The 9120-nt window shown below is 37.3% G+C and overlaps 1 non-coding gene across 1 annotated transcript; it reads right to left on the bottom strand.

Annotated features, from left to right (window-relative positions):
* Positions 1-605: 605 nt before the first annotated feature.
* LOC114251604 (U6 spliceosomal RNA) lies at positions 606-712 on the bottom strand. Its single transcript, XR_003625111.2, has one exon. It is a non-coding gene; the product is annotated as a U6 spliceosomal RNA (small nuclear RNA).
* Between the last annotated feature and the right edge of the window lie 8408 nt (positions 713-9120).

Below are 9120 nucleotides of genomic sequence, written 5' to 3'. Positions count from 1 at the left end.
AGAGGCGCAACTCGGAGGGAGTGATGAGCTTATCATCTCCCAACGGTGGCACCGGGGAGGAGAGTAGGCTTGCTACGCTCTCTTCCACCGATTGGTGGAATGCGGCCTCTGAGGGTACAGAGTTATTTGGAGCGAACTGCCGCTCCAGCATTTCGGCCAGGATATCGGCACGGGCCTGAGCAGAGAAGCATCGGTTGCCCCTCTCGTCCACGAGTGGACAAGTCGGGGCAGGCCGATTTGAGAGCTGACGACAAAGCCGGTGGAGGGACACAGAGAAATGATCCTTTCGGGCCTCCTCTATCCTCTCCTCCCAGGTATAGGCCCTAAAGGTGCTAATCTTCGTCGCCAGCTCCGCTTCCAGCTCATTAAGCTCGCGCTTTATCCTGGGACAACGAGTTGTCGCCCAGAGCCTCCTCAAGCCCCTCTTCCGGCGAATAATCGCCTTCAGATGGGCCGGGAGTCTACCTCTGGGCCCGCTGCTGGGCACAAGAGTCGTCGCCTGGTCGATCGCTCCCTTGATGGAGTCAAGGAGGCGGACTGCCACCTCGTCGACCCCATCAGGGGTGGTGGGGTCCTGAATCACGGGAAGGTCGACTAGGTGTCTCAAAAATGTGGAACGCTTCACGATTTTGCGTGTCATCCTTGCGCAGGGGCCATGCTAATCTTCTCTGTATCGTTCCAATTTTAGTATATGTACTGCCGAAGCTAGTACACATAAATTAAAAGTATTAAAAGAAGTTTAGCATTTATTGCATTACTTATTCAGAATAGGGTGTTGAAAACACTCAAGGCCACAAATCGCTACAACTCACATGTATCTTTGTGACTAAGGACCTCAAATTACTTACACTTTTTCCTCTGGATTTATAGACGGAGTTGACGTACACTTTGGGTAATGTGGTTACCGGAGCCTACACATTACGCATCTTGAATACCATTTTTCGCTACTGAAACATGAAGGGTCTCAAATATATAGCGATTGTCCTACCCTGGAAACCCGGAGGCTTAGGTACCACCGCCTTGCCAATTTCTACCACAATGCAGTAATGCCTTTCGTTTTGAAAAATAAGATTGCCGTTGTACTGTAAAAGTGAAACTTAGAACTAGTGTCTCAAAGTGGTTGGCGGCGTTGTTCATGCTTATGGGCTTCTGTGATCACTGTATAGGTGGGTCGTGAGCTTTTTCACTCATTTAATCAATAATAAGCCGCATCAAAGGTAAGACTCAGTGATAACGTTGAAAACAAATTATATTTTAAGTCAATATGTCGTTGCTAATTGGGTTTCGAGTACATTAAGGCGTCGATTGTAAATTTCAATACAATCGAGTTGGAATTGCGTGGGTCGAAAGAAGATCTTGATAATTAGGTGTGGCGTGGAGCGATATCAAAGGATTTCCGTATCTATTGTTCCTTTCTACAAACACGACACGACACGCTTAAAAATAATATTACGATTGAGACTTCGGTTTCATGTTTTGAAGAGGACACACCGGTATTCACGTTGGGTATTTTAAAGTGTCCAATGTCCACTGAATATCAGGTGGAACTTGTAGTTCGTTTGTTTATTGTTGTTTGATAGATATTTTGTATGGACAATTGACACCACATTCACTTTTCACTGAACTTCATACTTGACGAAAACATGTAAATGTATTATTGTATAGCAGCTGTCCACGCGGATGCATCGCTCACTCAAGTAGGAGAGAGACAGATGTCGAACGCTGGCGAACGCGGAAGCCGATTCTGCTTCTTTGTCGCTCGTTGCGCGCTCTCGCTTGCACTTCAAGCCTTAAATGGAACGCCTCAATGATTCATGTTTTTTCGTGCGTGCAGTCGGCTCCATCGAATTATAAGACGTTGTCACGTCAAAATATATCTTATGACTCTTACTCTACTTTACAATTCTATTCAGGGTATTTCCTGCCTAATCGTTGGTAGCCTAAGCGACTATTCAACTTCACGCGGATTAATTTTGTTAACCTGCAATATGTTTATCATTGTGATATTTTACCGTGTAGGTTTGGCAAATCAAAAAGAACGTTTTCGTAGTTCTGTAATTGGATAGCTTCTTCGTTATTTAGACCATATAAACTTGTCAGCAAATTTTCACAGTAAAAATAGACGATATCGTTAATGAATTTTCACATTTTCCGACTGCGCATCTTTTACGTATAAAGTATACGCGACCCGGTTAAATATTCAAGTACCGCAAACATTAGGTACAGACATCGTTACAAAGTATAGAAAATTGTCCCGGTCTTACCCTTACCCACTTAACGAGGTTTTTATGTTTCAAGTGATAACCGATTGACTGGGTGCGAATTCTTTTAATATTTTGTTTGTCGATTCGTATATTTTGATTTACTTTTGTTCAATTATTTCTGTTGTCTAATTTTGATTTTTAATTTGATTCAATGAAATGTAATATTTAGTTTACAAGTGAAAAGTTTTAATTCCCTATTTAAATTAGATAATTTCTATAAATGATAATTAATATTTAAATCGAATTTTTTTTTAGTCTGTTACGAGTATGTTATTTTTCTATAGTATCTTTTAACCTTCATTGTCGTGAATTGTTCGCGCGCAATAACATTGTTCGCGTTAAATCAATCGCGGTGAACTATTATCGCCACTTTTAAATGAGAGGAATATTGTCCAACAAACAAAAAGTGCCATTAATGTTTGCAGCAGCTTTTAGAGAAGATTAGTTTATTAAACTTTAGTTATATTTCACCCCCAACAGAAGAAAAGACAAAAACAGAAAGAAAAATGTTTGGTGTTTATTTACATTTATCATTAAGTTTCAGCTTTACTCTTCAAACAAACACAAACTCTGCTGGCAAATTTTAAGGCGTTACTTAATGCGACACAAAACGAGCTTCCGAGTCGAAATGTTATGATGATGCTTTGATGCTAATTTTTTGATACTATAATTTCTTGAAAACCCCCATAGATATAACATCAAATCAACTGTCTTTATGACAAAAAAACATACGTATCTTCAAGACCGTTCTAGGAAAAGAAAAGGTCAGTGCATGATTGTTCAAAGTGTGAAAAATTACATAACTTGTAACATGCACCGAAAGTTAATTTTTTTGTAAAAATTATAGAGTGTTAGGATGAGCCCAGTTGTTGTAAATGAAAGTCGTTATTAACTCACAAACTCTTATATATTTACGGAAAATACAACAGGTACATACAGTTTTATTATAGCTATCTAAGTGGAACTGTGTTCGCTGTATGACCGTTACAACTGGACTGTCGTCCCAATATCCTTTTCCCACAAGCGTGGAATGGTGAAGATGTCACCTTGCATTACGTAGCCAGGTAACACGCCACGTACGTTATTAAGCATATGTGTGTGTGACCCTACAAAGTGCTTTAACAAATTTCTCGGAAAGTTTTAACAAGTGGGTTTAAGCAAGCACAGAACATCTTGTCGCGAAGTACAATTTCGTGTAGTTCATTAATCTGTGGTCAATGAATCCTTACCCCCAGTATCGGAACATTAATTTAATTTATCGATCGAATACAATAATGTTCTAAAGAAGTCTCACCAAATTTACCTAGTTAGAAAGAAAGAACGAAAGAAATAGTAGAGTTCCCAAACATACTCTAATTTGATTAGTGCACGTGCATTCATACACTTTTTTTTTTATTGGCCTTGTAGACAGACGAACATACGGCCCATCTGATGGTACTCACCGTTGTAGTGAAAGCTACATGATTAACAACAGTTAATTAGGTTGTCACGTGTAAAACTGTTTATTAAAAAATTTGGTCCCACGTACCAAATTCACCAATTGTCTTCCAGGATGCTTACACGCGGGTACTGGATACGGGGCACCCGGTTCTTGGTTGTCAATCCGGTGGTGAGGCGGCGCAAGATGGCAAGATGGCTTCTGTCATCGCCCTTAGTTTGCCTCCCGGGATCTTTTCAGTGATCAAATCCCGTCCTGTCATAAGAAGGGTTACCGGCAAAGGCGGACTTCCGGCGCGCACTCTGCGGTACAGTAGGTTTTGTCCAGTCGGAGTGGTGAAGCTCGGTGGGGATTTACGGGGCGGGCTTGCTCGGCTCAAGCCGGTACCTTGCGCGCCTTTCTCAATACTCACACTCTCGTAGGAGGAATTGGAACAAGAAGACGAATCTGTAGAAGAGGAGGACTTCGGTCTTCCTGTTCTCACTTTGGAGGTATCGGAGTCCAATATAGCCCGGTCTGTTACCCCTCTCGACCAGGTATCCGTGAGCGGATTCCCCAGCGTTAAAAAGAGACTATTTTCCTGGTATTTGCCAATGGTTTAAGCGATGTTATGAAGTGCCTATCTGCATAACGTACTGTATTTTAAATTTATATTTCACATCTTTAGAATTCTAAGCGTATGCTAATAGATTCCACTCGTGGTATAGCGAAATCATAAATGTTTTTTGAAATAAATTTATGAACTGGGTACGCAATATTACCTTTTATAATTTTATCTTGTACGTAATGCATGCTCAGCTGTGCTCACGTTTGTAACCCTGTTAACATACATATTGTTGATGTTAATATACTCAGATACTCAGATAATATACTCTAATTGCTTTGGATATTTAGTTTGTATTTTTAACTAGTTCCACTACTCATGAATTAATTCAACTCTTAATAATTAGTATACTGTAACTATGCTGAGACCTTAAAACTTATATCTTAAGATGGGTAGCGTATTTACGTTGTAGATGTCTATGGGCTACAGTAACCACTTAAAACCAGGTGGGCTGTAAGCTCGTCAACCAGCAGCTAAACAATACAAAAAAAAATAGTTTATATGGACTTAAAGTTAAACTTAAAATTCGGCCCATAATTCTAATTCATAATTTTCAAAGTCATATCGTCGACGGTGAACCCACGCATCGAACTACTAAAATTAATATTCAAAACATTTTAGATGAATCTATTCGGTTTACAGAGCGTGAATGCTATGAAAATGTTTCTGTTATTATCTATACTACAGGTCCCGCAGTAGTGGAAATTTGACTATAATTAATTGGAATTGTAAGTTTGCACACTATTATGATTGTATTTTATACTTCTTTAATCTCAAATTTCGCCAAGACTACACTATAAAAAATATTAACAAAGACAAACAATATTTAATCTATTCTCAATTTGACAACAGACGTCAAGAAAAAAAGTTTGACAATCAATAGTATGCATGCGTGTGTGCGTCAAATACATGGTATGTAGTGTATGTAATGTTTTCTTTATTGATTTATATATCTATTATGCATTATTTTAAAATAATATTAGTATTGTGCACTTCTTCTCTATATTCTCTATAAGTGTGGAAAATTTCATACTCCTCCGTCGGCGCAATTTTCGTAAAAAGGCATACAAAGTTTTTGCTTCACGTATTAATATATAGATTTCGAGGCTTTTGGCACTAAAGGATTTCATGAATATTGTAACTATACTGAGTTAGAACTTATATCTCAAGGTGGGTGGCGCATTTACGTTGTAGATGTCTATGGGTTCCAGTGACCACTTAACTCCAGGTGGGCTGTGAGCTCGTCCAACCATCGAAGCAAAACAAACAAACATGTAGTTACGTATAATCCAATGAACGGACATACACGTTAAGGGTTCCGGTAAAATTATTGAATGTAGTACTTAAGCAAAATTGGTTTGCGACAGAAATGAGCAGGCATCTGTATCGTGTGTAGCAAAGTAAAGCATGTAAAATTATATGTATTTACATATTATAAATACTATTAATTCTGGTGTGAAGTAATCATGTATTTTGGTTCGAAGGTTGGGATAGCTGTCATATAATATAATATATTATAATTAATATATATTATAATAATAATATATAATATATTCGGTTTGAAGGGTGGGGCAGCCGTTGTAACTATACTTGAGACCTTAGAACTTATATCTCAAGGTGGGTGGCGCATTTACGTCGTAAATGTCTATGGGCTCCAGTAACCACTTAAAACCAGGTGGGCTGTGAGCTCGTCCACTCATCTAGCAATAAAAATAATAATAATAATAATAATTTAGGTTTCCACCTCGTGTCTTTAGCTAACTGACTACATTCAGGTTGGGAACTCGATGAGCTGCGCCCACTTAAAACCAGCTTAAAGTGAGCCATCAGCTAGCTCGTATACGCAATAAGTACCAAAATAAAAATTTAAGTCGTCATGGAAATCTATGTTCTAACGCGTACATCCCTACAGTTGTCCCTCGTGACTTTTAGAGGGAAATGCATGCGCCGACGCTGGCTTGCATTATTTTTTTCAGAGAGATCAGTCATTGAGTCGATAAAGGAAAGGTGAATGAATGAATGAATGAATGAAAATTCTTTAATGCACAAAAATATTGTACAAAGGCAAACTTAACGCCATGCAGGCAGTCTCTTCCAGTTAACCCTCGTTGATGAAGTGAAAGAGTCAAGAAGTGCGTAGCTGTGATAAAGTTATTACATGGCGTTTAGTTAAAGGTTTACATCAGCTATGTACCTATTTTAGTGAATGCAAGTTTATTCTTCGTTGTTAACATAAAATTAAAAATATACCTCCGATTGTGATAAAGATAAAAAAAGTGATTATTTAGTAAATTTCCTGCAATGTAATAAATGAAATCGAAGCATGAAATCATCGCATCAGCTAATTTTCTACAAGCTCTTACAATCGCGATATACATCTGTATTACATACTCAAATATGTACCTATACAATGAATTCTATGATAAGTACTTAGCTTAGCAGTTCAGTAAATAATTAGCTTAGCAAATGGAACTTACTCCACATTCAAGAAAGTTAAAAAATATATAATTTAACTGATCTAGACAGATTCGTCAATTTATAAAATATAAAAATATATCTTATAACTACTTCGACTTTAGAATAAGTCGTCGTAAGCTCTCAACAAGCCAGTTGTGTTGCTGAATAAACAGAAATCCTGTTTGGTCAAATCAAGCTGACGTCTTACACATAACAAAACACATTAAAAGCTGTAATAAAATAACTGCGTCACAAATGCAACGAAATAAAAATAAAAACATAACACATCTGACGTATTCATAAAACACGCAGGAGCTATAATAGCTTTTAGGGAAAACCCAGACACAGAACTTGTTTTAGAAGTAATCCACACGATTTCACTTTTGCGAATAAATAATTTAATTTTTATCCTTCGAGATTATACCTAAATAAAATTGCAAGATCAATAATCTTATGAAATCGTGCAATACTTACAATACGTACTAACGGAAATTGTTGAAAAAGTAAAATCTGATACAAATCGATTGAATTGTTTTATTATAATATAACCAGATGATGACCGAGTTTTGATCGGTTTTTTTTTTGATAACGACATCTTGTTGTTTCTTTAAAGCGGTTAGTTGCCTTCAATTAAGAAAAATAGTATTATTATTCGCCAATAGATATCGGGAAGAGTTGATTATTGGAAACACGAATAAAACAACATTTTCTGAAAATAAATCGTAGCTAGATCGATTTATTGCCCCCGAACTCCCCTGTATACTAAATTTTATGAAAATAATTGGAGCCGTTTCCGAGATTCTGATTATATAGATATATACAAGAATTGCTCGTTTAAAGGTATAAGATTATTTGCAACAAGATTTGATTAACATGTTTGTAAGTTCTCTTCTAAATTGGCAATTTTATTTAAATAAATACCTTTTCTTATTTTAATCGGATTTATGTTTTGATATAAAGTAACATCCACTATACAGTACAACTGAAAATTGAAGAATGGTTGGGAGCTTTTCAATCTACAATAAAAAATAAATAAATAAATGTGAACAAGTCACGTATAGTCATCCGGCCACAAATTAGGGTTCCCTGTGCTATACTAGAGAATAATATAAATCCTTAATTATACGTTTAAATATATATTATGTATATACTTATATATGTACATAATATATATGTATAACTATACTGAGACCTTAGAACTTACATCTCAAGGTGCGTGGCGCATTTACGTTGTAGATGTCTATGGACTCCAGTAACCACTTAACACCAGGTGGGCTGTGAGCTCGTCGACACATCTAAGTAATAAGAAAACCCGGACGGACGGGACGACGAACCGGACCCTCTTGCTAAAGAGCTATTTTAAGCTTGAATCGTTGTTCCAAATGTCAAAATGTTTTTTTTTTTAATTTATTTTTATTGCCCTTGTAGGCAGACGAGTATACGGCCCACCTGATGGTGAGTGGTTACCGTCACCCATGGACTTCAGCAATGCCAGGGGCAGAGCCAAGCCGCTGCTTACCGCTTAATACTCTCCACAAGCCTCGTTTGAAGAAGGACATGTCATAGCGCTCGGTAAACACCGTGGAGGGGAGCTCATTCCATAGCCGGATGGTACGTGGCAAAAAAGATCTCTGGAAACGCACTGTGGATGACCGCAGTGGCTCCAGGTAGTACGGATGAAGTCTACTTCGATGGCGGGCGGTGCGATGGTAAAAACGAGATGCCGGTATCATCTCGAACAATGTCATTTAAAGAAATTGAATAATATCGTAGTGGCTATTTTTTTTATAGCTTTTATTAGATAGACAAACAAAAAAAATAAAATGTGTGCAATTCACACGTGGTAGAAGTGAAACCATCCAAAATTAAAATACAATTATCCTAAACGTCTTAAGTATATGTAAAATTTTGTCATTAGTAAATAATTGTAAGGTAGCGCCCTCTGTGAATTGATATTTTAATTTCACGTATAATCCTAAATTAAAATTCACTACAAGAGCTTTCATACACACGTTAGTATTAAAAAATCTCACAGATGGCGCTGTATTAAATAGTATGTGTATTTCTGTCTCATTCTTTGCTGGCTTCATCCTACACATTTTTTTATTTGTGTCTCTTACCTGTCGTTTTTTCCGTTGCATCCGGTTTGAAATCACAACGATTCTAAAGAAGTTTTCACTTCAAAAACAAAACAAACAAAAGAGAAAATCTAGGAAACGTATAAATTTAAATCAGACACCCGAGGATCCTTGAAGTACACTTAGACGAAGACTTTTAGTTAGTACTCAGTTTCCGGTATTATTTATTAATCTTAACACTACATATTTTCTATTTTCACAGCTCACGTTGCACACGGC

Source organism: Bombyx mandarina, chromosome 03 (genome assembly GCF_030267445.1).
Source record: "Bombyx mandarina strain Sakado chromosome 03, ASM3026744v2".
Lineage (NCBI taxonomy): Eukaryota > Metazoa > Arthropoda > Insecta > Lepidoptera > Bombycidae > Bombyx > Bombyx mandarina.
This window is presented reverse-complemented; position numbering and strand designations above follow the sequence as displayed.